Source organism: Pinus tabuliformis, chromosome 9 (assembly GCF_031772625.1).
Source record: "Pinus tabuliformis cultivar Carrire ecotype Pingquan chromosome 9, CPIR1, whole genome shotgun sequence".
Taxonomy (NCBI): domain Eukaryota; kingdom Viridiplantae; phylum Streptophyta; class Pinopsida; order Pinales; family Pinaceae; genus Pinus; species Pinus tabuliformis.
The window spans coordinates 1,125,937,509-1,125,949,907 of record NC_142307.1 but is presented as its reverse complement, the minus strand read 5'-3'; positions in this window follow the sequence as shown (position 1 = coordinate 1,125,949,907).

The window sequence follows — 12,399 nt, the reverse complement described above, 5'->3', positions numbered from 1 at the left end:
ATTTTTTTTATCAGTCATTTCTTAGGAAAAATAAAGACTAATTTAGTGGAGAAGAAGAATTCTTCTTCACTAGCTTCATTTCAGAGTTATTCCGGAAAATCTTAATGAACTACTCTCTTGAAATTGGTTTTTGATATATCTTCAATCGATGACCATTCACAAGAAGAGGTATTTTGCTTCCATCTATCATCCTTATCTTAACTGCTCCGTTATTAAAAACTTCTTCAATCTCATATGGCCCAAGCCAATGAGTTTGAAACTTCCCTTAAAAATCTTTGAACTTTGAATCGAACAACAGTGCCCAATATCCAGCTTGAAACTTCTTTCCTTAATATATTTATCATGCCATTTAGCCCTCTGTTGTTGGACTATACTGGTTCTTTGGACTGCATCTTGCCTGATTTCATCAAGTTCATTGAGTTGCTCCAATCTATGTTTCTATGCCTCTGATAAATCCAGTCCCAATTGGACTGCCATCTCGAAGGTTTTGATTTGAAACTCTATAGGGAACAGGGCTTGTTTCCCATAAACAATTTCATAGGGTGTATGTCCCGTTGTGTTCCTCCATGTAGTTCTATAGGCCCATAAGGCTTCAGGAAGCCTTTCTGCCCAATCTCTTCTATGTAGATGCACAGGCTTAGTGAGAATTCCTTCAATCACCTTACTTGTAGATTCAACTTGACCATTTGCTTGTGGATGATAGGGAGTAGATTTCCTATGTTTGATCTTGTAATCTTCCACAAGACCCTTCACCATTTTAGATGTAAATTAAGATCCCTGATCTGTCACAATTTCTCTTGGAACACCAAAACAAGTGAAGATGTCCTCAAAAAGAAAATTAACTACAAATTTTTCATTAGCAAAAAGTAATGCTTTGGCCTCTACCCATTTAGTTACATAATCAGTGCATACCAATATATACTTATTTTGCTTAGATGAAGGATTAATTGGCCCAAAAAAGTCTAAGGCCCATTTTTCAAAAGGTTCAATGAATACCTGAATTTGTAGTGGCATTTCATTTGAAGGAGTAGGTTTCCCTACCCTCTGGTAGCTGTCACACCTCTTGACATATTATTTGGCATCTTTTGAAGATGGATGGCCAATAATATCCTAAAGAAAGGATTTTATAGGTTGTCCTCTTGTCAGCAAAGTGTCCACCACACAACTCATCATGACATGCCTTAAGAATCTCAGGCATTTCATCTACCCTAACACATCTTCTGATCATAAGATTTGGGCCTGTTTTATACAATTCATTAGTGATCCATGAATATCTTGCACTTATCTGAATGATTTTTCTTTTTTCTCTAGGAAACAAATGTGAAGGCAGTTTCCCTGTGACTAAGTAATTAGCAATATCTGCAAACCAAGGAGTTTGAGTAGTCACTGCAAAAAGATATTCATTAGGAAACTTATCTTCAACCGGAGTGTCATCTTTGATATTTTGAATTCTGGACAAGAAATCAGCAACTGTGTTTTGTTTTCCAAGTCTATCTAGCACAGTAATATTGAATTCTTGCAAGAGTAAATGCCATCTTGTAACTCTGCCATTAGTAATAGGTTTATTCATTAAGTATCAAATTGTAGAGTGATCTATATGAACAAAGGTTTAATAGCCTGTTATATAATGTCTGAACTTGTTGATTGCATGAACAACAACTAAAAATTCCTTTTCAGTCACAAAATAATTCAACTCAGTGGGAGTCAAATTCTTACTTGTATAGTAGATGGCATAGGGAATCAAGTATTTTTGTCCAAATACAGCTCCCAGAGTTGTATTTGAAGCATCTATTGAAATGTGAAAAGGTAGTTTCCAATTTGGACCTCTCAAGATGGGTGCTTCAAAAATTTTTGTTTTTAAGGTCTCAAATGCTAACTGGCAGTCAGGATTCCAATTGAATTCACAATCCTTGGTGAGTAATTTGAAGAGTGGGGATGCTATTTTAGTGAAATTTTCTATAAATCATCTATAGTATCCTGTAAATCCTAGAAAACTTCGAACATCCTTTTGGCAATTTGGAATTGATAATTTAGAGATGACTTCAACTTTAGATTTATCAACTTTAATCCCATCTCCTGAAATGTGATGCCCTAAAACAATACCTTCTATAAACATCATAAAACATTTTTCATGGCTTAGTGAAAGGTTTGCTTCCTTACATCTTTTAAGAACTTTTTCCAAATTTTCCAAAGCTTCTTCAAATGTATTCCCATAGACTGTAAAGTCATCCATATATACCTCTACACAATCATGTATTAGATCAGAAAAAATTCCTAGTACTGCTCTTTGGAATGTTGCAGGTGCATTACATAACCCAAAAGGAAGTACTCGGTAGGCATAGGTTCCCCATGGACAAGTAAATGTGGTTTTATCTTGATCTTCAGGTGCCACCTGAATCTTATTATAACCTCTAAAACTATCCAAGAATGAGAAATACTTCTTACCTGCTAATGTATCTAACACTTGATTTATAAAGGGCAAAGGAAAATTATCTTTAAGGGTAGCTTTATTCAATTCTCGGTAATCAATGCACACCCTCCATTTACCATTATTTTTAGGCACAATCACTAAAGGGGAAACCCATTGGTTGTCTGAAATTGGGTAAATGAAGTTTACATTTAGTAGTTTTTGCAGCTCTTCTTTCACAATTTCCCTAAGATTTGGATTCATCCTTCTCTGAGGTTGTCTGATAGGTCTACAATTTTCCTCAATGTAGATGTGATGTATACAAGTCTTAGGACTAATTCCTTTCATGTCAGTATATTCCCATGCATATGCAGCAGAATGTTGTTGTAATGTCTTGATTAGAATTTCTTGTTGTAATTTCTCCAAGTTATTGTTTATGTTCAATGTTCTCCCTGGAAAGATTTCAATTGTAGAGCTACCAAATTCTTCCATAGAATAAAGAGATATATGCCTAGATGAAAAATATTCAATATTGGATTTTTCTTGAAATTTATCATGTTCATATTTTGGAGATGATTCAAAATTTTCCATTGTATTTAAGATTTGACTATCTTCACTAATATCTGAAATAGTAAAGAGAGGCTGAATGTCATTTTCATCATCAATCCATTCTTTGTCATCTATTTCTGTGATTGTTCTTGCTGGAGGATATAGAGTGAATTTCTTTGTTGAATTCCCATCAGAAATATACATATCACCATATCTACAACTAATGAAAGCATCAGCTGTGGCCAGCCAAGGTCTTCCTAATATGAGTGGATGTCCTCCTAGATTGTTCTTGGGGGTCAAGATCATAAAATCAACAGGATATTCCCAAGAATCTAAGGATACTTAAATATCTTCTAACACTCCATCTGGTTTGATTACAGATATGTCCACTAATTGCAGTAATGTAGGTGAGTAAAGAATATTAGGAAGCTTGAGTTGTTCCATGGTTTGTTTGCTCATGATGCTTATTGCTGCTCCTAAATCAATCAATGTATTTGGAATTTCAACTCCATTGATATGTGTTTTCACAGTTGGACTTCCTGGATCTATATATTTTTTTATGGCAATTTTTCCCATCATTATATCTATTATTTTTCCTACGAGGTGAATTATTTTTGTTTCTTTTGCTTTTCTTCCTGGTTTCGTTATGCTCAACTCCTTTATTGTTTTAGCTAGGATTGGAATCTCCTTAATGGTTTGTAACAAAGGAATTTTGATATAGACATTTTTTAATTCATCTAGAAAATCATAATTAGGCAACATGATCTGCTTTTCTACTCATCTATCAACTTGTAATCTTTCAGGAAAAGGAGGTGCAGAAGTAGATACTAGCTGCTTAATGATAGGAGTTGAGTTCAATGGTTCTTTCTGTTTTTCATTTTCAGTATTTTGGCTTTGGAGAGATGTTCCCTCAAAACTTTTATTGGGCTGTAGAGAATCTTCCTCAGAATTGTCTTGTTCTTGAATAACTACAGAAGGCCTTTCCTTTTCTAATACCCTACCAGATATTAGTTGAACATCATTGAGATCTAGAGGAGTGATCATGTAAGTTGGAAATTGCTTTCCTTCCACCATGTAAGTATTATGAGGATTTTTATTGTTGGGGTTTGGTAATGGTTGGGCAGGTAGTTGATTTGGTCTCTACTGAAATGGCAGTGAGAGTTGAGGATTTTGGTTTTGTTGTGGAATTTGTTGTGGAAATGGTAATGAAAGTTGGGGGTTCTGATTTTGAAGTTGTGGCTGCTGATTTTGTTGTGGAATGAGTGAGGGAGGATAATTCTGATATGATGGGGGATATTGATAATATTGAGAAAATATCCCATAAGGATTTTGTACTCCTTGTGCCCAAGGTTGAGGCCAGGGTTGAGAATGAGGTTGAGGCCAAGGTTGCTGCCAAGAATTCCAATTTGGTGGGGGCTGAAGATATATTTGATTGTTAAATCCCTGATTTTGTGGCCCTTGCCAAGGTTTTCTAGAGACAAAGCAAAGATTTTCTGTTGAATTTGGAATTGTTTCTGCTTCAAAAACAACTTTAAGACATGGAATCAAAGGACAACCTTTGGTCTCATGATTCTCTGAGCAAATCATACAAGTATCTATAATTTTTACATCCAAAGGGCATTCTCTTAGAGCATGTTTTTTTCTGCATTTTGGACAAAAAATAGCTAAAGCATCAGCCTCGATTTTCTGCTTGTTTTGCAACTTAAGGGTGTCTATTTTCTCACTAAGACTCCCTAGAATATCTGTTTTTAATTCATCAAGCATATTACCAATGTCTGCCCTACTCACTGATCTAGTTGCAGATTTATTTACTCTAACAAGAGAAGGATCTCTTGGACCTTTCCCAGTTTTGGATTTCCCTCTTGAAAGATGAACACATAATTCTCCTATGTCATTTAATGGGAGTTGAGAGATATCTCCCTTCGCCATCATGTTAAGGATATCTATCCATTCATCTCTAATGGCTTTTAATAAAAGAGCTTTTAAGGTATCTTCATCTAAATTGTCCATCTTTGCTCTTTTCAAATTATAGTTGAATCTCTCAATCAAATCCTCTAAATTTTCATCCTCTCTTTGCATCATTTTGAACACTTCATCTTTGTGATTGGTAGACATGAAATAATCCAAATACCTATCCAAAAACACTTTTTTCATGTCATTCCATGTTCTAATGGACTGGGTGACTAACCCCATGAACCACTTTAAAGCAGCTCCTTTCAGTGTTGAAGGGAACAACTTAAGTTTTTGAGAGTCTTCTAGATAATCATAGGTTCTGCACAAGACTTAAAACTCAAATAAAAATGTTTCAGGATCCTCACTTTTTAACCCATGGAAATTTGGGAGGACGGAAGGTGAGATATTTTTCATTGTGGCATTTGTTTCTTCATCCACTATAGGAAATCCAAAAGAATTATCTATTTCCCTATTTCCTTTGCCTCCTCCATTATTTACTCTACCTCCTCCATTATTTCCTCTACCTCTTCCTCTACCCCCTCCTCCAAACAGTGTGAATTCTCCATCCTCCCCTTCTTCTACCATTATAGTTTCTTCAGAGTCAGAATAAGGTTCAACCTGCAAGGTTACTTTGTCTTCCTCTGGTTCTTCTATTAATGGGATATGGGAGAGAGGTTCTACTTCTTCTTCCTCACTAGGTATTCCTAGTTCTTCAACTAAAATGTGCTCCCCTGTGGAGGTGAAAAAGGCTACTCTTGTTGTTGGAGACCCAAGATTTTTCTCCTCTAGGACTGCCTTGGTAGATGAAGTAGGAGATTCTTTTGATTGGATTTCTGCCCCTGGAATTTCAGGAGTTCTATGGCTGGGAGTATGAGCTTGAGGTGGAGGTGTATCTCTTCTTGTTCTTGGTGGAGTAGGTGGTGTTGTAGGAATTGAACTCTTGCCTCTAGCTATAAATCTACCCCTAGAGTCTCTTTCTCTATGCATATCATTTTTTTGAATGAAAGAGATAAGGTTACCTAGTTACACTTCCCCAGAAACGACACCAAAATGTTTAGTCAATTTAGTGTCCTAAATTGCTTTGCATAAATTATCAACCGAGGCTCGTAAGTTGATGAAGTGTATCGCACTGTATGTGCTAGTTAACCCTTCTTACTTTGTTGTTTTGTATTTTATATTGTTTTGGGGGTTTCTGTTCTTTGATTCCTAATGATGTACAATTTGAACTATGAGAAACTAAATCTAAATTTCCTAAAGGTGAACCAAGAGCTTAAAACTAGTCAAAATCTAAGTTAAAAGATGGAAAAATAGAGCATTTGTCCTATCTTCTCATCTAATTATAATTCATGAATAATTCTTAAAACTAGAAGGTAAAGTTGTAAGTCATGTTGGAATAAATACAAAGAATGAAATTAACTAAAGTACTTCTAGTTACTCTAACCTTCAATTTTGAAAGATAACCTCCTTGAGATGGAATTCAAGCAACTTCTGTACTTCATGATCTAGTAAAAACTAAATAAAAACATGCATAAGGTAACTGATTGGTTTCAACCCTTATGTGAAGTGAATGCTCAACCATTTAGTTTAGGATGGATATCAGTTTGAAATGGTGACCAAAAACATTCATTAATATGGTGCATTGACAATCTGAACTAAGAAATAAATAACAAAAATAGTGAGTAAGCTAATCAATAGTGCATCCTCATTAATTTCAATCTTACTCTATTTAGAAACAAAGTCATTTCCTTTATGAAATGGATTGGGGAAACAAGACTGCACAATTGAATTCTAACATTATGCTATTGATTAAAACTAAAAGAAATCAAACTACAGGAAATCAACCTAAGTTATAAACAATACTAAAAGTAGATGAGGAATTTAAAACTGAACAGAAAGAAGAAAACAAATGAAAAGAAAACCTCCTTTAGTGCAGGGGCCCTCTATAATTGACTAGGTTGAGCTGCTAACTTCATTCAAAATGCTCCTTCAAATGATCATCAGCCAACACACGACTTTGTATTATAAAACAGGAACAAAAGTCCAAAATTACAGAGGTGATAAGTTTAAACTTAATACATCAAAAACTTCGAACTCGCTCTGGTTCTATTCAACTGGTATTTAAAAGAAAATATTCATAACTATCTTATGAGGAAAATTAGCTACAGGTGGTCTACACGTATTACAACCAGTCTGCGTAAATTTTTGATCAGCTACAGGTGACTTGAATTCGAACAAGGTGGTTGCACAAAACCGTTGACACAGGTGGCTGATCCGAGTTAATGCTTCAACAGATCTGTTGGATTTATTAATTAACCACGAAAGGGTAGACAAAGAGTCCTATTGCTTCCGGTTTCATACGTTTGACTCCACCTTTGACTGTGGTCTTGAGCTGGCTTTTTTATTGGTCTAGGCTGGGTGACTAGGATAGGATCCATGTCGAGACGATTCCAGAGATGCCCATGTGGCCGGTTTCTTCGTTTGACACCTGTAACCTGTTCAACCATGGAAGTAGCTACGGAACACACAGTTTGCTGCAGAATAGGCTGTGTTCCATAGCTAATTTGCAAAAACTTATGTCAAATAGAAAAAAACATAAAAGTATAACATGTCAATCATTTAATGTCCTCCTTGAGACAAAATCTATCATTTGTCAGTGATGGGAATTTGTCTTTTATGGAAAACAAGAGAAAGAAGTGATAAAAGCTGTCAAGGAGAGAGTAATTCTGAGGTCCAACAATATTTATGGCCAATGTAGGAATATGGAGAACACCCGGAAGTGTTCTAATCCTTCCACCTTGCAACTTCAACTTGACTTTTCCATGACTGATGATTCTAGCCTTCCTGGCATTCCCTAGGAAGACATCACCACCATCATATTTATCATGCTCACAGAACCACTCCCTGTGGGGAGTGAAGTGAAATGATGCACTTGATTCAATCAACCGTGCCTCATGATCTACTTGTGTACTTGAAGAATAAGCCAAGTACACATCCAAGGGGGCTTCACTCATTGAACATCTGACATAGCACGTGTGTTCGTGGCATACTAAACAATACCCTTAATTTGACTACATATTGGACAATACCTCTAAAATTCACATTATTTAACCGCCTACCAATATAAATCCAATACACCTTCCCAATTTATAAAACCTCTATTTTCACTAAATATTGTATGTATCCATTTTTTTATTCACATTTTTATACCCTTTCATTTTTATATCCCTGATATAGTGACATGATGCCTCTCTTATGACCCCACATGCATTCTACAATGCACCTTTCTTCTTTTGATATACATTGTAAATGCATATTAGTTGCACCTTTCTTCTTTTGATAGACATTGTAAATGCATATTAGTTCTCCCACAATGCAATTACCTAACCCACACTCAAGCACATCTCACTATCATTTGTGGAATTTAATGGCTAAGAGGATATGTACCCTATTGAGCCACCATACCTGAGAGAGGAGAATCCCCCCAGGTTTCCAACATACCCGAGAGAAAGAAGATGAGTCTGCACCACCAGAACAGAGGGAAGTCCGCACTGACAAACCATGAGAGAAGGAACCATCACAACTTGACACATCCACCCAACATGCATGGTACGGTACTACGACACGATATGGAACTGAATGATACACACTATGAGGGTTAGGAACACTGCTTGCTCATTGATAATACTTGCCTTTTTTCCGAAGGGAAGTTCGGGCTTAGAATGAAAGTAAGGTTATTATTCTTTCTTTGTGGAACAGGAAGTGGTAATGAAAGGCCTTGCCTTAAGGTCAAGCTCTTCTTTTAGTTTGAGGGAAAGTGTAACCTCAAGCTCAAAGTCAAGGTCAAGGTCAAGGTCAAGCTCTTCTTTTAGGGATAGAGAGGTAACATAAGGCAGTTAGCCCTTATGGGAGATTAGGTTTCATTAGGTTTCAAGGGGTAGTGAACAAGCTAGACTGATTCTACTGAACGACCCATCCAAGCAATCTAGCCATCGCCATAGCCATATCACCATCATTGATCCTACAAGGTGCTTGCTCTGTCCTATTGATTAGTGTTGGGCTTGTTGTTCTTGTTGTAATGCTCTCTGCAGGTCTTTTTTGTTCCCCTTCCCTTCTTCGTTGAGCTCTGTCGTTGTTTTGTCATTTGACAAGAACCCCATTTTTTTGTTTTCCATTGGTTGTTTCATAGTTGGAAGGTATCATGGGGGTGGATAATCTCTGAGAGATAACAAAAAGAATGAACACAAGACTGGAGCAAAGAAATACTTTCAATATTTATAAAGGAAGAGTTGTTGCACTAAAAATTGTCACCTTGACATTCTGCAATCTGTGTGAGTCCATTACCACTCATACTTTCCTCCTCTACAAGTCTAAAATATCAGTTTCTCATATCAAGTACGAGAAATAAGAGAAAATCCTTCAAAGTCTTTAAAACTCTGGTTCCACACTTTCTCTTTGTCTTAACTACGGTCCCGCACCTAATGGTCAAGTCGCCTGCGCACCTGACCGCACTGTCTCTGTGTTAAAGGTGCGAACTCCTGTAAAAGTTAAAAAGGCGCGAATATATTCTAAAAAACTCACTTTCAGTCATTTCTAGAAGCTTCTGGAAGGAATCTTGAGGTGGCAAGTTCGCTCTTTTAAGGTTCATGTATCCCATACCTTAAGGAGCTAACCCCTTGATGTGAGGAGCTTATCCCTTTGAAGGAGGATTCTATCCCTTCATAGGTGGACTTGTAACCTCCTCCTCTGCACTATAAAATGAAGCATTGGGTTGGTTACTTGGGAGGTTAGAAGCTGAATATTTTTGAGGTGAAATGTTGCTGGAACTTAGTCTTCTTTAGTTGAGTTTTTATGAGGAGAGATTACATACCTCTAAGATCTCATTTGGAGGAGTGCAAACCTTCTCAAAGTAAAGAAAATTTCTGTTTCGGACCCCAGGAAGAGCTTGTTCAACATCAAGGCTGAAAAGGTTGTAAGGTTCTTCTACTATTCAAATTTAATACAAATAAATTCGTTTTTCTCAGTAAGCTGTTAATTCATGGTTTATTTTATGGATTCCTTGATCACCATAATAGACATGATTTATGATATTTGCTATGCAGGTGATATTTAATGTTTGCTTGTTTGTGATTGCAGGTCTTTAAAGGTAACTCTTTCGAATGATTAAAGGATGACTACTACGAACAATCATTGAATCTGAGCTAGGATCTTAACACCTTTGTAGTATTTATTTATAAATCGGATATGTCTAGAGAAAGATAGGTTTGTTTGTCCGTTTGTTGCTAGACTATCTTCTAATACTAGGGAGATCGGCCTTGTCTGCAAGATCCATTTATCTGGCCAACAAATGGGCAACTTCGCTGGGGAATGGTATTTGGTTTTTGGTTTTACTTTGTTTTGACTTGAGAAAATTGTTTTCGTTTCTGGTTTTTGATTGATGTATACTGGCTTGGGTAGTTTTTAGAATCTGGATTATTTTTTGTTTTTTTTTTAAGTTTTCAGGGGACCGCACTTTCTCTTTACAGACAGTGTGGGCATCTCCGCACTTTTCCTTTAGTAAACAGAGCAGAACTGCACCTGTTTCTTCTGGAGCCTGTGGACCCTATAATTTTTTTTGAAAAACCTAAAATTTCTTCTTCCAGTTAAGTTTAGGTTTCATTTAGGATTTTTAGTGTCTACCCACATCTGTATTTTTCATGTCAAAAATCTCTTGTGATTGAGTTCCGACAGTATTTTTGTTTTAGATGATTTTCTAGAAGTTTTGCATGCTTGGAGTAGTTTTCACTTTGTCTCTGTAGTGACTCAAATATCAGAAGCTTGAGAAACCTTAGATCACCCTGGTGTCTTTTCGTCTTCTTGATGAGTCTGACTTGGTTGTGAAATCTATCCTTTGTGAGAAATAGATTCAGTTTTATTGTTGCAAATCTTTGAACAAACTTTGTTATAAGTTCTGAATTTCATTTTTACAAAAGAAAACATCTCTGGATGTTTTTCGATTGGTTTGTTATTCTGAAAAAATGAATCCTTAGTTTACTGAACAACTAAGTAAAACATCCTCAAAAAAAATGAAGCTTTTATTTAATTAGATTTTTAAAGTTTTTAGATCTCAAAATTAGTTTTTGTAGTTTTGAGTGTTTTTCTAGAACTTGTAGATCTCTTTTGAAAAGAACATTGTTTTTCTTGTAGTTTTGAGTTTTGAAAAAGAAAAGGGATTTATTGTGAGCATTAATTATTAGTCTCGTTATGAGTTCTTATTAAAAAGACAAAAAGATTTTCTTTCCATTCCATGTTGAAAGAAAGAATTGTTTCTTAAAGAATTGCATTCTCGAACTCTTTCTTTTAGCTAGAATTTCATTGAAAGAAAAACGAATTGCTTATCATTTTAGGTGCATTTTTTAGTGTTTTTGGAGTCAAGTCTTCACACCATCAAAGTTTCATTTTCATACCTATTGACTTAAAGAACAACCCATAAAAGCAACGCTTAATTAAAATTGATCTAGTAATCTTTTCTATTTCTAGGGCTATTATCACCAATATAGCTTAGGCTAGTATCTTGGAGTAGGGAGTAATTAACTCTCCAAGATAGTTAAAACAAAAAGTAGATACATCTTGCGGTAGGAAATAAATCCAATTGTAATTGATACATTCTGGGAAGCTTCTCTTAAAGGAGTCAATCACGAGATCATGTCTGAACCTTTGAGACAATCAATTCTGTTTCATTGGGAAAGATAGAAGATTTTCACGTATTATAAACGGTAAACCTTGGATTAACCATTGTCAAGGAGCCTAGGGTCACTTGTTGGTAAACCTCAGATTGACCATGTCGAGGAGCCTTCAAGGGGATTGAGCTTTGTTACTCTGCCCTTGCGCGTAGATCGGATCGTAGACTGTTCCCCCAGTTGTATTTGTTGTTGTTGGTAACCTTAGTGTCCATAAACTTAAGATTATTTCCTAAGGTGACGGTGAAGGAAGGATCGTGCTGTACTTGGAGCAGATGTCAACTAGACTCACTTGGACTCTCTGGGGGGTTCTCTTCACTCGAGATGGTTTTGTGAAGAAACTTGTGCTAGTCTGTTTCATTAAGTAGGTTGTCGAGGTAACTATTCAAACCACCCTTTTTGTATTAAACTTTTTCTAAGTTGGATTTCATCACCAACTATTGTTTTTAGTACTGGAAGTTACTGTTTGTGTGTGGTTTGAACTCTTAGATTTTTAGGCGTGTGATTCAACTGTTTGTTTCTTCAGAGACTTTAGGTGTTTTTATTGAAATTTTCTTTGTTTGCATGTGATTAATTAATTTAATCGTGGCTAAATTACCGAGACAATCTTGTAGACTTCAGGGGAAACCTCCTGAGTATACACCAAGCCAGCTTGAAGGGCTACGAGCTCTTGTATCAACTAGTGATAGTAGAGTTGGATCACCAGAAGCTAGAGAATCATCTTTAATTATTCATCCTGATTATCAAATACAAACAATAGAGTATATTCAAGAG